Here is a 20,631-nt window from a genome sequence, read left to right on the forward strand (position 1 = left end):
TACTGAATCTTGTTGTCTTCGGCCGGCGCCATTTTCCAAAATGGCGCCGAAAAATGGCGGCGGGCATAGACCAACAGGATTCGACGGCAGGAGGTCCTTCCGGACCCCCGCTGGACTTTTGGCAAGTCTTGTGGGGGTCAGGAGGCCCCCCCCAACCTGGCCAAAAGTTCCTGGAGGTCCAGCGGGGTCAGGGAGCGATTTCCCGCCGCGAATCGTTTTCCGTACGGAAAATGGCGCCGGCAGGAGATCGACTGCAGGAGGTCGTTCAGCGAGGGTTCCGGCGCCTCGCTGAACGACCTTTTCCGTACGGAAACGATTCGCGGCGGGAAATCGCTCCCTGACCCCCGCTGGACCTCCAGGAACTTTTGGCCAGCTTGGGGGGGCCTCCTGACCCCCACAAGACTTGCCAAAAGTCCAGCAGGGGTCCGGAAGGACCTCCTGCCGTCGAATCCTGTTGGTCTATGGCCGCCGCCATTTTTCGGCGCCATTTTGGAAAATGGCGCCGGCCGAAGACAACAAGATTCAGTAGCAGGAGCCCGTTCCGGACCGCTGCCGTTCCGGACCGCCGCTGGACCACCAGGTAATTTAAGTCATTTGGGGGGGTTCGGGAGGGTGGGGGATTTAATTTAAAGGGTCGGGGGTGGGTTTTAGCGGGTTTTAACGATTTTAACGATATATCACAATATTTTACCCCCCAAACGGCAACAATACGATTCCCTCCCCCTCCCAGCCGAAATCGATCGTTAAGACGATCGAGGACACGATTCACATCTCTAATGTCAACAAACATATTTCCTTTGCATTAACTATGACACTGGTTTATCCAATTTCTTTATGTTTTTCAATAAGAAAGAGTTCCTCTATGTCCTTTCTTTAGTCACTTTATAAAAAACATGGACTGCCACAATCTGATACAACTGGCATTAATTCTGCAAAACCTCCTGAGTTTTATAAATGTTGATTTGTACACATATGAATTTTATCATATGTGTACAAAAATTTTTTTTTTTTTTGATAAAAAAAATTTGCCAGACATCCGTCTTGAGATCTGCTACGCTTCCTTCAAAAAGAAAATTAAAACCTGGCTCTTTAGCCAAGCTTTTCCAGAACTATGATCTTTTTTTTTTTTTCACCTCCAGCTATTAAGATTTTCTCACCTTCGCAATATTCATGTCTTTTATATTACTTGACATTGATTCCAATCCCTTCTGCAGATCACATTTAACTTTGACAGTTACGCCTTATTTTATGATTTGGATACTCAAAGAGACTTTACAGTTTTTTCAATGTTAATTTTTGAATCTAGTTTTCCCTGTTTCCAAGTTCTATAACCTTGTTATATGTACCGCCTCTTGGCATAATTTTATGTTTCAATGTAAACCGATGTGATCTGTATTTTAATACAGGAACACCGGTATATAAAAATCTAAAAATAAATAAGTAAATAAATAAATAAATAAAACCAAAGCCATTTGCAGGAGATTGTCATGGAAACCCAGTTAAATTGGTACAATTCTTCTTTTGTTCTATCTTGCTAGAGTATAGGAAGTTGGGATAAACTGGGAGCATTCTTGTACATGTGAGTGATAAAATAAATATATATATTTTGACAATCATTTTTAAAGGTTTTTAATTTGATCTTGTTTTCATATTCAGTTTTAAATCATTTATGTCAAGGGCTTCCAACTGACTCCATATTTTCAAGATAGGTTGATCTAGATCTAGTGTTATCCAATTGCATGAATGACCTTGTTGTTTTGAGTTCCTTAAGAATAATAAGTTCCACCCAGAATAAACAGAGCCTACGTTCGAAGATGTGAACATGTCCATAGTCCATGTATATGTGTGGATACAAGACTCCCACCTCTGTCAGAATGTTCATTTCCTTTCTGACTTGTCCTGAAAATTAGGTTGGATAGGACACTGAACAGTGAACACAAAATTTATTAGTGATATATACATACACACACACACACACACACACACATAATGATCTAATAGGCCTTCTTTCTCTATGGAAAGTAGGATAAGAAAAACAGAAGTTCATGTATGGAATGAAGTAAACCCAGGACACGATCAGCCTGTCCTGAAAAAATGGAGCCAGGTAGCAATCTTATATGTGTCCTATTTAGTGGTAGTTTTGTTTTATATCTGTCTTTTGGAAAATACAATAGGACTAAGAATTTGAATACTGAGTTTCCTTGAACAGCAGAAAGTGCCATTTAGTTTCTGAGTGTTATTTTTTGGTATTTTGCCTCGGGTATCCTTTGATTTCCAAGATACACAACAACTAGGTGTCTAAACAAAACTGTACAAAAATAAATGTGCAAAGTAGAAAATAGTAAAAGAGACATTTGTAAATGTATGCATTCACCTTATATACAGTTAGTGCTGTGAAAGGTTTTGAAAAAGTGTGACCCTTATCATTTTCCTTTTTCAGTCCAGCACTGCAGAAGCTCCTAAGGAAGTTTTGGAACTAAGGATGACATTACAGCTAGGACAGACAATGTTCTAGGCAATTACAAACATGACAGTTAGAAAAGAAACATCTGTGACTTTGAATTCTTTGTTGCACATTATCCACAGTACTCAGATTATCACCAGTAGAATGCCATAGTGAACCAGAACTTCTGAACATGTTTTCAAAGCTTTGCTTCCAGATACTGGAAACAAGAAGGATAGGCACACCAGAAACAATGACATTATAATAGTTTATCTGTTCTATATTCACTAGTAATTAAAATGGGATGTTTTAAAAATTGAAGTTGGGATGTGTATTCATTTGAATTTTGTGATTTTCTTCTATAGTTTTTAATGTGCATTATTTCTGAATACTGTGCCCTCTTCTGAAATGTAAAACTATGAGAAAAAGGGAAAATATTAACAATGAAAATTGATCCCTAAATGACATGACACAACATGAAATGACATTTTTGGACTTCATACCCCTAAATTCAAGAATCCTTTGATTTGTGGAAGGTGAACATTCAGTAGATCACAGTCTGAAGATGATCCAGAAAAGGTGATATATCAGATATATGATCACCAAATCATATGCCTATTGAATTATTCTTGGTCCTGGGCACACCTGTGTGAAAAATATCTTGCTCATGCTATAGGATATTTGTCTTTCTGCTCTTCTGAGTATGCTCAGAAACATGTCCACTTTCAGTATTTCAGAGCAGCACTCACCAGTGAGGCGACAATCTGAACTGTGCTGAATTTCATCCAGAGGTCACAATGTTACATGTGCGCATTTTCTACTGGGACTCATATGCAAATAAGCCCAGTAGCAATCTTATACATAGAAGCTTCTTATGGATGACTTAAAAAAAACACTGATAAAATTAAAAAGGGCATTTTGTATGTATTTAAATGCAGCAAATATAATTGATAAGCTGTTTTGCATGAATTTTCATTACATCAGCTCACTATCTTTGAATTTACTTAAAAGTTTGCAAGAGAAATTGTACACACATCCGTTTACAATAAGCAACTCCAGTTCTTGAGTGCTGCAAGTGAGTTGGGTTTTTCAGATATCCATAATGAGTGAAGTTAGCCATGCAAGTTAAGTGGCTAACTCCGATATTAGCAGTTAGCCGCTTAACTTATGCGGCTAATTCTGGTCATGCCGCTGTCTTGTCCTCAAGTTAGCACAGCGTGTGATGTTTTTTTAATATGGACATGGCTTTTCTTGAATTCTTATCTTCCTGATAGATAGCCCATTTTTAAACCTCAATTTATACATGGGCGAAAGGATTTCAATGGATTTTGGTCTCAAAATTGCCCATTGACTTATACACAAATATATATGGTACCTATTGAAATAGACTCCGTTCTCTTTTAGAAGATACTGACAGTGTAAGTGCTATGTATATGCAATCAATAGCACTCATCATGTTAGGTAAGGATAAAAATGTAAAAAAAAAAAAAAACCCCTCCTATTTGAGATTCTGAAGCCCTCCATTGATGCTTCTGTTTGGGATATTAAATAAATATTCTAATTTATCTCTGCAGGATTAGCAGTGTTAGTAGGTCAGCTTAGGAGGGTTATAGGTGAAAGGTGTGTAGTCTGTGAAGGTAATGTGGGTCAAGCAGAGTAAATTTAAAAAAAAAAAAAAAACAGGTCACATAGAATCGCCCTGCCAGAAAGTCTTAAAGAAGATCTCTCAATGTCTGCAGTAAATGCCTAACCACAAGTCAACAACAACTTTCATGTCCTGGTCATGGACATAACATCTTACCAGTGCAAAGGAGAATGAGTTCCTGTTAGCGCCGCTGGTGCCAACGGACCACGGGTGCATCCTCTTACCCATGGCCCGACTGTCCTGTCTCCCTTGGGGGCCCTTGCTGCAACAGTAAGCCTCTGTCGCCATTCCCCAGCTGCCCGGGCCTTCCCTCGGCTGCATAGTGCCTCCAATGCCGCCGACTCCGATCCCCTGGCATCCCCTAATTTGCACGCGCCCCTTAAAGGGGCCGTGGTGAGAAAACCAGGCCCGGCCCCTAGCTGACGTCAGGGCAGCTGGCCTTCTTAAGGGAGCTTCCCCGATCACCCTACGACTTGGCAACGAGTCTGCTTCACTTTGGTGGAGTCTTCTGTGCTTTGTTGGTGCCTTGGTTCCTGTTCCTGCCTTCTGAGCCCTGTTCCTGCCTTCTGAGCCCTATTCCTGTCTTCCGAGTCCTGGTCCTGCTCCCATCCTTTGGTTCCTGCGGATGGATCGTCTGGTTTCTGACCTCAGACTGGCTTTCGGCGACTCTCTGGCTTCTGACTCTGGACTGGCTTTTGGTCCCTCCTCTGGCTTCGACCTCGGACTGGCTTTTGGTGACTCCTCTGGCTTCTGACTCTGGACTGGCTATCGGTGATCCTCTGGCTTCTGATCTTGGACTGACTTTGGATGATTCTCCCGGCTGCTGCCCAACCGTCTTCACAGGGGGTCCACCTAAGATCAGCTGGCTCAACCCGCGGGGAATGGGGTTGGTATTGGCGAAGCTCCAGCCAGCCCAACAGCCCAGCCTTGCCTCCCGACGGTGGCGACCTGCGGGGATTTTATAAATCTCAATCATTTCCCTTCTCAGTAATCTCTTTTCCAAGATAAAGAGCCTAATCTGATTAGCCTCTCCCATAAGGGAGCTATTTCATGCTCTTTATTATATGTGTTGCCCTTCTCTGGGGCAATCAGAACTTAACACAGTATTCAAGGTGAGGTCACACTATGGCTCTATATAAAGGCATTATGATATTGTCAGTTTTGTTCTCATTACTTTTCCAAATAATTCCTAATATTCTATTTGCCTTTTTGACTGCCACCACACACTGAGCTGAAGAGTTCAAGGATTGTCCACAAGGACTCTGAGATCCTTTTCCTGGGTGGTTACTCCTAATACAGAACCCAGCATTGTCTACCTGTAGTTGGGATTATTTTTCCCTATGTGCATTACTTTGCACCTGTCCACATTAAATTACATCTGCCATTTAGATGTCCAGTCTCTAGTCTCACAAGGTTCTTCTGCAGTTTTTTATAATCCACTGTTGTTTTAATGTCTCAAAACTATTTTGTGTCATCTGCAAATCTAGTCATCTCACTCATTATTGCATTCTCCAGATATTTTATGAAAATGCTAAATAGGAAAGGTCCCAATACAGACTCTTGGGCACTCCAATAATGACATTTCTCCATTTGTAAAACTGACCATTTTACCTTACCCTCTGTTTCCTGTCTTTTATCCAGTTACCAATCCACAATAGGATACTGCCTCCAATCCCATGAACTTTCAATTTCCTCAGGAGTTTCTCATGAGGGATTATGTCAAATGCCTTCTGAAAATCCAAATACAATATATCAACCAGCTCACCTTTATGAACATGTTTATTTATACCTTAAAAAAATCTAGCAAATTGATAAGGCATGACTTCACTTTGCCAAAACCATGTTGATCCTTCCCCATTAAACCATGTCTATCTATGTGAGCAGTAATTTTGTTTTTATGAATAGCTTCTACAATTATGCCCAGCACCAATGTCAGATTCACTGGTTTCACCCCTGTATAATTCTGGCAAGCAATCAGGTGATGGTGAACCCTTGGTGCCAAGGGGTGATTGGTGTAGCTTAACTAGGCCCACTCTATCAGCTGGTGAATGCACCCTGTGATGGGACTGATTAGAGCTTCACCTTTACCAGCTCTCTTCCTTACAGGTTGAACCCTTGGATACTGGCAGCCAGCAAGTCTTAGGTCACTGGTTCCCAACACTGTCCTAGGGACCCCCCAGCCAGTCAGCCTTTCAGGATATCCACAATGAATAAACATGAGAGAAAATGTGCATGTTATGAGGCAGTGCATGCAAATTTTCTCTCATGCATATTCATTGTGGATATCCTGAAAACCCAACTGGCTAGGGGGTCTCCAGGATATGATTGGGAACGACTGTCTTCGGTGCATCCTTAGGGCAATGGCAAGAACAAGAGTCCTAAAGCTGGGTGAAGGACTGAGCACTGAGCAGGCAACAGACACAGAGAATCAGTAGACAGGCATCAGTAGTCAGGGTAGGCATCAGACAAGGATGGTCAAAGTCTAGAAACAAGGTCAGAATCCAGAAAGACAGGCTGAGAGAGGAACAGACAAGACAAGACAGAATAATACAAGATTGAGGAAAGGCACAGTCCAGAACAGAACTGGGCATGGCAAGGACAAGGCAAGGCATGATTTAGGAACAAGGCAGGGAACAATGGTAGGAGACAAAGGCAGGGCTGGAATGCAGGAATACTGGAACATAGTACAAGCAGGAACACAGGAACAAGGCAATCTCTACTAATCAACACTGTACATCAGAAGACCTATTGCTGAGGCAAGAAACTACTGTGGGGCCCAGTGTTAAATAGGGCAGGAGGCTGATGCCATGAGGAGGTGCAGTTCAGGTTCTTCCCACCACTGTGCATATTATGTGTGCGTATGCATTGCATGCATATGCACCTATGGTATGACCAGGTGCAGCAGCATGGTGACTGGATCCAGCAGTTTCTTGCTGCATGAGTGCTACAAATCTACCATAGCCGAAGCAATTGAATCCGTAGTCCTCCATCAGCTGAGCGAATACATAGATGACAACCACATTCTTCACCCGAACCAACATGGATTTTGCAAAGGACATAGCACTGAATCTCTTCTCCTCTTTTGACACTATTATCCACAGTTTTGATTCCAACAGACTATATCATAATTTTTTTCTGGACATCTCTGCAGCTTTTGATACTCTCAATCACAAAATCCTTTGTGCTAACCTTTAACACATTGGTATCAAAGGTACCGCTCTTCAGTGGTTTAAATCATTTCTATCTTGCCGTCCTCAACAAGTCAATCTCGGTCAGTATCACTCAGACTGGTATTACACTGATATAGGTGTTCCACAAGGTTCTGCTCTGTCAGATATATTATTCAACATCTATCTACTGCCACTTTGCCGTTTACTATCTGGTCTAGATTTAAATTTCAAAATATATCAGACGATATCCAATTCATCTTGCCATTTATTTATTTATTTATTTATTTATTAAAAATGTTTGTATACTGCTTTTACAAAATAAAATTGATCAAAACAGTTCACATACATGCACATATATAATACTTCTTCCTGTTCCAATACAATATCATTAATGAATTTATATTTCAGAACAATAAAAACATAGTTATCTCACAATTGACTTTGATTGAACACCGCAAAAACTGACATATTACACTTATCCACCATACTGAATTCATCGTGTGCTCCCCCTCAGAATTTATCTTTGAAAATGCACCATTCCTATCTTGAACTGTGCCTGTAATCTAAGTTTTGCCCTCAATTCCATTTTATCAATGTCAGTTAATATTAGAGATTTGCTTTGGGTTTTCATATCATGTTGGGCTTCATTTCAGGGCCCCCCTGCAGGAATTTCATTTTTCCCACGGTTCGGGTTTTTCTTTGGGGGGGCCCTGATTTTTGGGTTAGTGTGCGCTAACTCCCAATAGTGTGCACTAATGTGGCAGAGTTAGCACGCACTAACGTGAGTCAGAATGCCCTAACCTGAAATTTTGAAAAAAATTCAATTTTTTTCAGTTCTCCCGAAATTGGTTCAGAATATAGCTGCTTGACTCCTCACTAGTACTAACCAAGAGATCATATTATCCCAAGTCTTCAATCACTCCACTGGCTCCCAATATATCAGCGTATTCATTATAAGGTCCTATCAATTATGCACAATCCAATACATAACCCCTCAACTATCTGGCTCTGCTCCACATTACGACTATACCAGCCTCAATGTCACCTTCGTTCCATCGAAAAATATATTTACAAATTCCAAACATCACGGCAGCTAGGTTAGACCTTACTAGAATATGGGCCTTCCTTGTGGTGAGTCAATTCTTATGGAATGCAATTTCAACTCACTCCGTCTCATGTGCATATGTTATAAAATTGCATTTCCATGTGAGCATGCAGGGTAGAGTGTACACGTGGATGTGCATGCATATTTTTTAAAATCTACTCCTAACATCATCTGGAGCTACCAGTAGTGTTGCATATTTAATTCCAATGTCTGAATGACACCCAGATGACAATAGGCGGGAGTCATGAGCCCATTGCACAATCTTCTATCGAGGCACCACCATTTTCTCTGAAGGAACTGTGAATATGGCCACAACCACAATTTTAGCGGGGTCTATAATAAGCTGGGGGACTTCCAGGGTTCCTTCGGTATTGAAAGAATGGGAGAGAGCATCAGATCATTATTTTAGCTCTGCAGGTTGATACCACAACTCTAAGTCAAATCAATTAAAAAGCAATGACCAGCAGGCTTACTGTAATTTAGTCTCTGTCTGTGCCAGATGTTCACAATTTTTGTGATTTGTATAGATAATTACTGGGTGCTTGGATATTTCTAGCAGATATCGTCACTCTTCCCAGGCCAGTTTGGCTGCTATTAGCTTGTGGTCTTCAATGGTGTAATTCTCTGCTGGGAAATAATTTTTTGAAAAGTAGGAGCAAGTCCTGAGTTATGGTTTTCCTGTAGGAAGACAGCACCTAGCCTGAGGGTAGCTGCATCTACCTCCAAGGTGAATGGATTAGATGGATCTGGTTGGTATAGCCACTGCCAGGCCTGCTTAATTACTTTTTTTTATACTTAACTTGACAGTGTTTATGCTTTTTCCTACTTTCCTCATTTGTGTCTGTTTTCCATTTTTTGAATGATGCCCTTTTGGCTTTAATTTTCTCTTTTACCTTATTAATAAACCATGCCAGTCTCCATTTGGCTTTTTTACAACCTGTTTTTTTTTAACTTTAGGTTTACTAGTTATAACATAAGTTACAAAGCAAACATCTTTGATCAGAAACAAAAATGAGAATTGCATAGAAATCACATTCAAATTGAAAAAGTGTAACAAAAGAAAAACATTTCTCATTAACTTTAGATCACAAAACAAGAGGAAAGAAAAATTAAAGAGGTGTACAAAAAGAAACTATAAATAGAAACAGCAATAGCATGAAAGTACCTACATTATATAAAGATTGTCTAATTTCTGCTCAAATTATGGGAAGATGATGAGAAGATTAACTTCTTAGAATCTATACAACTTTTTAACTACTTAGGGAGAAAATGCATAGCAATCACCTGACCCATAAATTGAATAGTCATATTTTTAAATTAACATTTCATAATAACATTTAAATTATGGTTAGACATAAAACAAGCCTAATAGACGGGCCCTTATCTTAGATCTTATAAGCAGATGACTCCAAAAAAGCAGTTAAATTCATACCTTTGGTTAAAAACAGTTCTCAGGAGTGAATTGAGAACTGCTGAAATGGTAAAAATAGTACAAAATAAACCTCAGCTCTGACTACCGTTCCACTCCGTGTCATCTAGACAGTGCTGATATTTTCCTGGATTCTTCTTCGGAACATAAGAACATTAGAACATGCCATACTGGGTAAGACCAAGGGTCCATCAAGCCCAGCATCCTGTCTCCAAAAGTGGCCAATCCAGGTCATAAGAACCTGGCAAGTACCCAAAAACTAAGCCTATCCCATGTTACTGCTGCTAGTAATAGCAGTGGCTATTTTCTAAGTCAACATATTTAATAGCAGGTAATGGACTTCTCCTCCAAGAACCTATACAATCCTTTTTTAAACACAGCTACACTAACTGCACTAACCACATCCTCTGGCAACAAATTCCAGAGTTTAATTGTGCATTGAGTGAAAAAGAACTTTCTCCGATTAGTTTTAAATGTGCCACATGCTAACTTCATGGAGTGCCCCCTAGTCCTTCTATTATCCGAAAGAGTAAATAACCGATTCACATCTACCCATTCTAGAACTCTCATGATTTTAAATACCCCTATCATATCCCCCCTCAGCCACCTCTTCTTCAAGCTGAAAAGTCCTAACCTCTTTATTCTTTCCTCATAGGGGAGCTTTAAGATCCCCTTTATCATTTTAGTCACCCTTCTCTGTACGTTCTCCATCGTAACTATATCTTTTTTGAGATGCGGTGACCAGAATTGTACACAGTATTCAAGGTGCAGTCTCACCATGGAGTGCTACAGAGGCATTATGACATTTTCTGTTTTATTCACCATTCCCTTTCTAATAATTCCCAACATTCTGTTTGCTTTTTTGACTGGCGCAGCACACTGAACTGAAGATTTCAATGAGTTATCCACTATGACGCCTAGATATCTTTCTTGGGTGGCAGCTCCTAATACGGAGCGTAACATTGTGTAACTATAGCATGGGTAATGTTTTCCTATATGCATCACCTTGCACTTATCCACATTAAATTTAATCTGCCATTTGGATTCCCAATTTTCCAGTCTCACAAGGTCTTCCTGCAATTTATCACAATCTGCTTGTGATTTAACTACTCTGAATAATTTTGGATCATCTGCAAATTTGATTACCTCACTTGTTGTATTTCTTTCCAGATAATTTATAAATATATTGAAAAGTATGGGTCCCAATGCAGATCCCTGAGGCACTCCATTGCTTACTCCCTTCCACTGAGAAAATTGTCCATTTAATCCTACTCTCTGTTTCCTGTCTTTTAGCCAGTTTTTAATCCACGAAAGGCATCACCATCTATCCCTTGACTTTTTACTTTTCCTAGAAGCCTCTCATGAGGAAGTTTGTCAAATGCCTTCTGAAAATCCAAATACACTACATCTACTGGATCACTTTTATGTACTCCTTCAAAAAAGTGAAGCAGGTTTGTGAGGCAAGACTTGACTTGGATAAAGCCATGCTGACTTTGTTCCATTAAACCACATCTTTCTATATGTTCTGTGATTTTGATATTTAGAACACTTTCTACTATTTTTCCTGGCACTGAAGTCAGGCTAACTGGTCTGTAGTTTCCCGGATTGCCTCTGGAGCCCTTTTTAAATATTGGGGTTACATTAGCTACCCTCCAGATGATTTTAATGATAAGTTACAAAGTTTTACTAATAGGTCTGAAATTTCATTTTTTAGTTCCTTCAGAACCCTGGGATGTATACCATCTGGCCCAGGTGATTTACTACTCTTCAGTTTGTCAATCAGGCCTACCACATCTTCCAGGTTCACCGTGATTTGGTTCAGTCCATCTGAATCATTACCCATTAAAACCTTCTCTGGTACAGGATTTTTGTACCTTCTCCGGAAGGTACAGGATTGCTGGGCATTCTTGCTATCTCCTCTGGCTCTCTTCCTCCTGCTAACCTGGAGCAGGTTTGGCTATGAAGGTAGGTGAGAGTGATGCAGGAGTCCCGGCAAGCACTGTTATATGCAGAAGGAATGGTTGTGCAATCTTCTTTGACTGGTCGATCTTCTGAAGTAAATCCCAAAGTCCCGGCTGTTTCATTGTTAGCCCCAATTATGGGCTCAGGTGATCTTGCTTCATTGGCAAAACCCCCTGTTATAACTTTGGAAAGTTTGTGGACAGTAATCATGTCTATTAATTAGTCAGTTACATCTTTAGTGTCTATGACCACTGACTTCCATAATCAATTTCAATCTCAAGAGCTTCATTTAAATTCCTTGGAAAAGAAGGTGTCTGAAGGAGTCATCTCTGGTGAAAGTTCAAAAAGTGCAGATTAACATTATCAAAAGCCTTTTTTCTATGTCAAGTAAAATTGAAAATATTGAAACTCTTTAAGGTCTTTGAACTTGAGGATTCTTAATCTTTCCTCAGATTCCCCTGATGGCCCCTTCTGATTTATTTTCTACTTATTTGAAGGACGTTTTGTCAGTACCAGAAAATGCATTACCTCCTGTTGAAAAACATTTCTTTTTCCCTGTTCCTAAAAGATCTGGGGATAATGCTGTGGTGGAGGTTCCCCCTAATGAAACAGACTTTTTGGAGAACTCTTAGGAAAGGGATGAGACAAGTCATGCAACTCTGATGGTTACTTTTGTTTTCACGCAAGATCAGAACAACATCTTTCATTTATATTTCCGTAACAATTGTGACTTCTACTCCTTCTGCTAATTTGGAATCATAAGGATTTGGTAGTGCACTGCTTGATTGCATTCATCCTTTCTATTTTGTTGAATTTCTTTATACTTCTGCCATGTCCCATTGTAGTCATGTTTTCCCCCTAATTGGGGTCTAAATTTGGTACTATACATTGTTTTATTTTATTTTTCAATATCTATATAAATAAAAATGTAAATGTTTGTTTGTTCAAAATCTTAAATCTCCGAAGTACCATATTTGCCACTGTGCCGGGGATTGCACGCCAGCAGACAGCCGGCAGGCGCAAAAGGTAAAACAAAGGTATGGTGGGGTTAGAGTAGGGCTGGGGGGGGGGGAGGTTAGGGGAAGGGGTGGGAAGGTTAGGCTAGGGGTAAGGGAATTTCTCTCTCAGGCCACTCCGATTTCGGAGCGGCCTGGGAAGGAACGGAGGAAGGCAGCGCATATATGTAGGCCACGCGCGCTCCTTTTAAAATCTACCCCTAAGTGTATCAATACACAATACACACTGATTTCGCTCATCTACTCCTCCAGGCTCTTTCTATCTCCAAACTAGAGTACTGTAATAGTCTCCATGCTGGTCTATACACATTTCAGCTATGCCTGAGCTCCTCTACATTCATACATTTTTGGTTCCCTTATCATTCTAATATTTCTCTACTGCTCTGCTCTTTGCACAGTGTTCAAACTTCCTCCTTATCTCAAAACATGACCATATTTTCACTCCATAAAATCTTACTTTCTTTCTTTGTTGTGAATCACAGAAAGCTTATCATCCTACACACAAAATAGACTACCTCTCATTTTCACAACTCCTTAGGGAATAATCTTCATCCACATATCCAGAATGTCATCCCCCTTGTAATCATTTTAAAATGGCTGAAAGCCTACATCTTCAAAATAATTTCATTGATATCTAATCACCACGTTCTTTATTGCATTAATGTTCCGCTACCACTTTTCTTGATACCATCTTGAGTTTATTGTTCTGAATTTTTGTATTATGTTCTCTTTAGGATGCCATATAAAAGTGGTAAATAAATAAGAGGCTAAAATCTTTTTCAATAATTCTTTATAAAATAACATTTCTGTTGAGTGGCAGAAAAATATAGAGCAAAATCTCTTTGCTGTGATGGTTGATTAGCTGATAAATGCAATAGGAGGAGTGTGGTGCATTAGAGAATTAACTGACTGATTTTGATGAAAATGTTTTCAAGTTTCATAATAACAATCATTGATGCACATATAGCAGAAATTTCTTCTGTATATAATTGCTTGATGAAAAATCTCTACTGTACAGTAAGATATCTGTCAAATAATGTGTATGCAGGTGGACATTAATGTTCAAGTATTTGGCATTTTGAAAATGATGTTTAACGCAGACATTACAATTTTTGTATCAATTCAGCTGAAAAGCAGTTCTTATCAATCCACCATACAGCTTACCCACATTCAAGAAGGATTTTTGCTAATTACATTGAATTTAAATAATCACATCTTATCTCTAAAAAATGCAGCTCAGAACACTTTTATATAGTTCTCATTTTAACATTTGCCCCTACTTCTAATTAAGTATTACATTATCAGCTTCATTACAAAATGCATGACCCTCATTGTCCTTTTCTCTGATACGCAGTTACCCTCCTGATGTCACCATAATTTGGGTTGACTTAACTATACTAAACTGTACTATAGGAACAGGATGAACTGTGGTAACTTTAGCTAAACATTTCTGCATGGGGGTAGCCTGCACGGAGCAGTAGTTACAACCCTCAACAGTAGGCATGGAGGTAACCTGTACAGAGGGACAGTTACAACCCTAAACATTTTGCTGGGTAGACTACAAGGAATATTTGGATTTTTATGTGCCACCATGTTACTAACCACACAGAACATTTGCTCATACTTCAGTTGTCACACTGCCTTATTTTGAATATCCTTCAAAGCACTTGTATGATCCAACTCCTTAGGCAGCAACAGGTAAAGTATAAAGTTCTCAAGCTACTGCTTTACAGCTCAACATCCAGCTACCTGATAGGGGAGTACATTCAATTCATTTTGTTTTGTTTCTATGCACATGTACATTTTTTACATGTATAACACTGTATTTATGGCACAAAAGCATTTTATGTGCATAAAGTAATGAAACCAAATAAAATGAAAAGAAAAAATACAGTGAGGTAAATATTTAATGCCTAAACAGCTAAGGGTTAGATTTTTGCAATACTTGGCAACTTATCTGGCTAAATTCTACTCAGATAACTCTTTATCCAGCTAAAATTAAGCTGGATATGTTGTGGGTATTCCTGAGCCGGGCGAGGAGCAGAATTAGGTTAACTGGCTATCTCTGGTCGAATTGCAGGCAGGTCTACAGTTAGCCAGATATACCTATCTGGCTAACATTTAAGATAGTCAAGTATATTCGGAGTTAGGTGGACCTAACCAGCCAACTCTGGCTGCACTGCAGGCAGGTCTAAAGTTAGCCAGACATACCTATCCAGCTAACTGTTAAGATAGATGGGTATATTCAGCGGTGCTGCCACGCCGCTGAATAAAACAGTTACATTAACCAGATAGGTGTATCAGGCTAACTTATCTAGCCACTTAGTGGCTGAATATAGACCCCCTAAATAAATTAGTCAGATATAACTTATCCAGCTAAGTTACGGGGATATTCAATGGCACGGCTATGCTGCTGAATATCAATGTAGAAGTCACTACTTAGCCAGATAAATTTGTATCCAAGTTTAGACCTCCTATTGATCAGTTCTAACTTAGATGGACAACTTATCTGGCTAAGTCAAAATGTTGCTACTTAAACAGATAAGCTATCCAGCTAAGTAGAACCTCTCTGATCTGCCCATAATTCGCCTACAAATTTCTCTGGCTAAGATATAGCCAGAAAAATGACTTAACCAGCTATCTAGCGGCCACTGAAATTAAGTGGATTTTCAGCAGCAGCTAGATAGCCGGATAAATCCTACTTATCCATCTATCTTCTAGCTGAATATTGGACCCAGCAATAACAAAAAGGGAAAAACAAAAATATAAATGTTTTCTGTTTGTACCCCTACAATTAAGATCAAAATCAAAGTCTGTGACATGAAAAGAAATAGAAACCTGCTGCAGCATCATGATGTATAGGTTACACAAGGGATCAGCCTCATATGCTGATAACATTTTGTAAAAGGCTGAATTCAGTCCATCTGGACACAGAACTTCAAGGAAGGGAGCAAGCTCACTACATATTTAACTTTGTGGGCATTCAATCTAAGCAATTGAGCCTGTGCTAATTACAGCAGAGCTATTTTGCTAAATAAAGGCTCTTTAACTTTATCATTTTCAGGCTCCCAAGCATATGAGAATCCATAGAATGCTTGAAATACTGGACATATTAAAGTGAATTTTAAAAGCCCTGTGCGTGCACCAAAACTGAAAGATACGTGAATATGTCAAGCCGGAATGCGCCAAGCTCTCCTGCTACACGCACAAATGAAAATTTCTGAAAAAAAAGTGGGGTATAAGTGTGGTCTAGGCAGGGCAGGGCAGGGCATGGGTACTTCTGAATTTCAACTTCAAATATGCACGTAAATACTTTCACACACAGATGCGTGTCGGGGTCCCCTGCCGCGTAACTTTATTTCTGCTATGGAGGATGTGTAAGTAATAAAATAAAGAAAAATAGATCAGCAGGATTTTAAAGGTAGGGGCTTACAGGGGAAACAGGAGACTATTAAACTAGAGAGGTTTGTAAGTCCTATCCCTTACCTGAGTGAACTGGGAAAACTGGAAATGGCATGAGAGTCTACTAAAATCCCGCCAGTTACATGGTAGAAGTGGCTTTTGCAGGCATAGGAGCATGCCCATTTAAAATTGTGCATACATGTGTGCGTGGTTAGTCTATTTTATAACATGCACTCATATACTCTTGTATGTTATAAAATGGTTGTGTCCCTGAATGTGGGCCAAAGAATGCACGCACATGTGTGCCCACACGCTGGTTTAAAAGTTACCTCAACTGTCTTAACAGACCGCTAGATCTCTCTCTTTGGGGTCTTAAGCACTGGAATAGATTTCAGCCCACTATTTACCTTAACTAGTCTAGCAAGAAGTCTGCCAGATATAGTTTGGGGCGGATTCTAAAAGCCCTACGCGTGTAAATCCAGCTGGATTTATGCGCGCAGGGGGTTACGCGTGCCGAGCCTATTTTGCATGGGCCCGGCGATGCGCGCAAGCCCCGGGATGCGCGTATGTCCCGGGGCTTGAAAAAAGGGGTGGGGCTTGAAAAAAGGGGCGGGGTGTAGGTGGGGTGTAGGCGGTCTTGGCATTTGGCCAGCGCGCACAACCTACGCCTGCCCAGAGGCAGGCGCAACTTGAAAAATAAAGGTCAGGGGGGGTAGGTAGGGCTGGGGGCGGGTTAGGGAGGGGAAGGGCGGGGAAGATGGGGGGCGCAGAAGGAAAGTTCCCTCCTAGGCTGATTTAGGAGCGGCCTCAGAGGGAACAGGGAAAGCCATTGGGGCTCCCCTAGGGCTCGGTGCGCGCAAGGTGCACAAGTGTGCACCCCCTTGCACGCACCGACTCCGGATATTATAACATGCGCGCGGCTGCACACACATGTTATAAAATCGGGTGTAGGTATTAAAATCTGGCCCTTTATATTTTAAAGACTATACAGTGCACTGTGCCTTGATGTGCAATAAATCATTAAGGGCCTCATTTTCCAAGCCGCTCGCACACAATACCAAGATGGGGGCGGAGTCAGGGCGGAGTCGGCCCAGGAAGAGGAGGAGTCGGGGCGTCACCGGGGCCTATGCCGCGGACAGCGAAAAGGTAGGTGCCTTTTCTCTGCCTATTTCGCTCCCAATAGTTACACCTCCTGTGGTGGCGCTATTGGGTGCGAAACCGGCAGCGATCGCACTGCGACGGTGCGATTACTGCCGGCTAGCGCAGGCTTGCCCCCCGTTTCGGCCCCCTGCCCCTAAGTGATGAGGCCCTAAGTGATTTTTGAGTAGCCAGATATTCCATCCTTATGAAGTCCATATTATAGTGAGACAATGTAGTTATCAAGGCTTGTAAATTAGCTTCCAATTCAAAATATCTTTGAGCCATGCCTTTTCTTCTCCTGCCACATAACTTATAATTTCCCCACTCATGACTGCCTTAGCCATCTCCCAAAACAGAATCAGCTGGTTTAAGCGAAACAGATTGGTCTCCTTGTACTGTTCCCATTTCCATTGCAAAAATTTAAGAAAGTCAATATACTCATGCAGCCATAAAGACATTCTCCAGGACCTAGGCCCCTCCTGCTGGGGCCCCATTTCAACACACATCATAATAGGGCATGATCTGATATGATTAAGGTTTCTATCTTAGCATTATATACTATATGAAATAAGGTTTCGGCTAAAAATAAAGGGCCGGATTTTAAAAAGGTTACACGAGTAAATCCAGAGGAGGGCAGGGTGGTCTGCGGCAGGGAATGGGCGGGGTCAGACTACCGGCACAGCGGCCATATTTGCCGCTGCGCCGGGGATCGCGGCCGGCAGTCAGCCAGCGTGCAAGATAAAATAAAGGTCAGGGGGGTTAGAGTAGGGCTAGGGGGGGAAAGGTTAGGGGAAGGGGTGGGAAGGTCAGGCTAGGGGGAAGGGAAGTTCCCTCTCAAGCTGCTCCGATTTTGGAGCAGCCTAGGAGAGAACGGGGGAAGGCAGCGCAGCTAGGCACGCATAAGGTGCACAATTGTGCACCCCCTTGCATGCGCTGACTCAGGATTTTATAATATGCGTGTGCCTGCGCACGCATGTTATAAAATCGGACATACATGTGAGTGCGCTGGGTAGCACACGCATATGTAGGCTGCATGCGCTTCTTTTAAAACCTACCCCATATAGTCTGATCTAGTAGTGGTAATATTCCTTTCCCCAGAGAAATATCAATTTACCATTACCGTCCTTTGTCTCCCACCTCAGCCAGTTTCTAGCCTAGTCAGTTATTCTAGTTCCCATAAGGGCACTCAATTTATTTATGTCTCCTATGTGGTACCATATGAAAGGTCTTACTGAAATCCAAGTACACTACATCTAGCACTCTCCCTTGATCCAATTCTCTGGTCACCAAATCCAAAAAATTGATCAAATTTTCTGACAAGATTTACCTCTGGTAAAAACCTGCTGCCTCAGATCTTGCAATCCACTGGATTCCAAAAATTGCACTATCCTTTGTTTTAGCAGTGATTCCATTAATTTGCTCATCATGGAGTTCAGACTAACCAGTCTGTAGTTCTCAACCTTCTCCTTACTTCCACGTTTATGAATAGGAACCACATCTGCCCATTTCCAGTCCCCTGGAACTACTCCTGACTCTAAAAATGCATTGAAAAGGTCAGCCAGCACAGATGCCAGGACATCTCTAAGTTCCCTTAATAATCTTGGTTGCATCCCATTTGGCCTCCACCACCTAATCAACTTTGTTCTGAAAATTGATTGAGATTTATCTCACTTCCAGTTGATCTGTGTTCATTTTATGTGGTCCTTCTCAAGGCCCTTCCACAGTGAACACAGAACTGAAATATATGTTGAACAATTTTCCTTTTTCCTCACCAGCCTCTGCATATTCCTCTTTTCAGCCTTTGAGTTTTACAATGCCACTTTTGTGCGTCATCTTATTTCTAACATATCTTTTAAAAAGTCTTGTCCCCCCCGATTTAGGGCTGGATTTTAAAAGATTTACGCGCGTAACCAAGTCTACGCATGCCGGGTCTATTTTAAAAAGGCCCGGCGACGCACATAAAGCCCAGGGACACGTGTAAGTCCCGGGGCTTGCAAAAAGGGGCGGGAAGGGGTCAGGGAGGGGGCGGGGCTGAGCGGTCCGGGGGCGGGGCAGGGCCAGAGGCATGCGCAACTTGTACCTGACCGGAGGCAAGTGCAAAAGGAAAGATAAACATTTTGGGCTGGATTTTTAAAAGGTTATGCACACTGGGCCTATTTTACAAAGGTCCGGCGACGTGCGTAAAGCCCCAGGATGCTTGTAAGTCCCAGGGCTTTACTAGAGGGACAGGAAGGGTGTGGGGCGCGGTCAGGGCGGGGGTGGTCCGGGGCTGGGTGGGGTCAGATGCTCCAGGCACAGGCTGCCGGCGCACACAAAAGGTAAATTAAAATTTTTGAGTGGGTTAGAGCAGGGCTAGGGGGAGGAAAGTTTAGGGGAAGGGGAGGGAAGGTCAGGTTAGGGGGAAAGGAAGTTTCCTTTCAGGCCACTCCAATTTCGGAATGGCCTAGGAGGGAACGGGGGAAGGCAGCGCAGCTTGGTGCATGCAAGGTACACAATTGTGCATCCACTTGCGCACGCCGACCCCTGATTTTATAACTTGCGCGTGCAAGTTATAAAATCAGGCATACATGTGCGCGCACCGGGTACATGTAGGCCACGCACGCTCTTTTTAAAATCTACCCTTTACCGTCTTTTCTATTTTTTCTTCCATTTGAATTTTTGCATTCCTATCCTAACTACTTTCCTATTTTCTCTTAGCTTTTCAAGATATTGAAATCTGTCTTCCTATTTATGCAATGTCTTGTAGTTTATGACCGCTAGCCTTTTCTCCTTTACCTTTTCGGCAAACTTTTTCAGAAAACCTAAGGAGCCTCTTTTTCCTCTTTCCTTTATTTACTTTCCTAACAAAAAGGTTAGTTGCCCTTAGAATATCTCCTCTTAGATTTGCCTACTGATCTTTGTCATCTATGGATATAAAGGGCTATGATTATGTTGCAGTAAGCAGCAACAGTTTAAAGTACTTGTATGTCAAACTAAGTTTCCTATTATGCCTAGAAACTGTGTTTTGAAGTGTATCAAATTACTTTTTTTCATGCTTTCTTTAACACTGAGGAATAATAGAGGAATTGATTGTATCATTCTCTAATCTGTGTCTCCAATTTTTGACCACGGCTGGAAAAAGCTCTCTTCAGTTTCAATGTTTTCTTGAACAGGAAAACTACAATACCATGACTGAAAATAATTTATGGTTCTAACAGTAAGCACAGCTTATGTCAAATATGACTACGAAAGAAAGAGTATACAGACTCTCCCCTTAGTTTCTTATTCCTCAAGAATGTCTTTTGGCTAAAATTCATCACTGCTAATTTAAGAACTTCAT

At 41.3% G+C, this 20,631-nt stretch overlaps 1 protein-coding gene across 1 annotated transcript in view; it reads right to left on the bottom strand.

Moving 5' to 3' along the window:
* Positions 1 to 20,631, bottom strand: part of LRP1B (LDL receptor related protein 1B) — a 3,516,099-nt gene that overhangs the window by 607,580 nt on the left and 2,887,888 nt on the right.

The sequence above is a fragment of the Rhinatrema bivittatum genome, chromosome 6, assembly GCF_901001135.1.
Source record: "Rhinatrema bivittatum chromosome 6, aRhiBiv1.1, whole genome shotgun sequence".
NCBI classification, from domain to species: Eukaryota; Metazoa; Chordata; class Amphibia; order Gymnophiona; family Rhinatrematidae; genus Rhinatrema; species Rhinatrema bivittatum.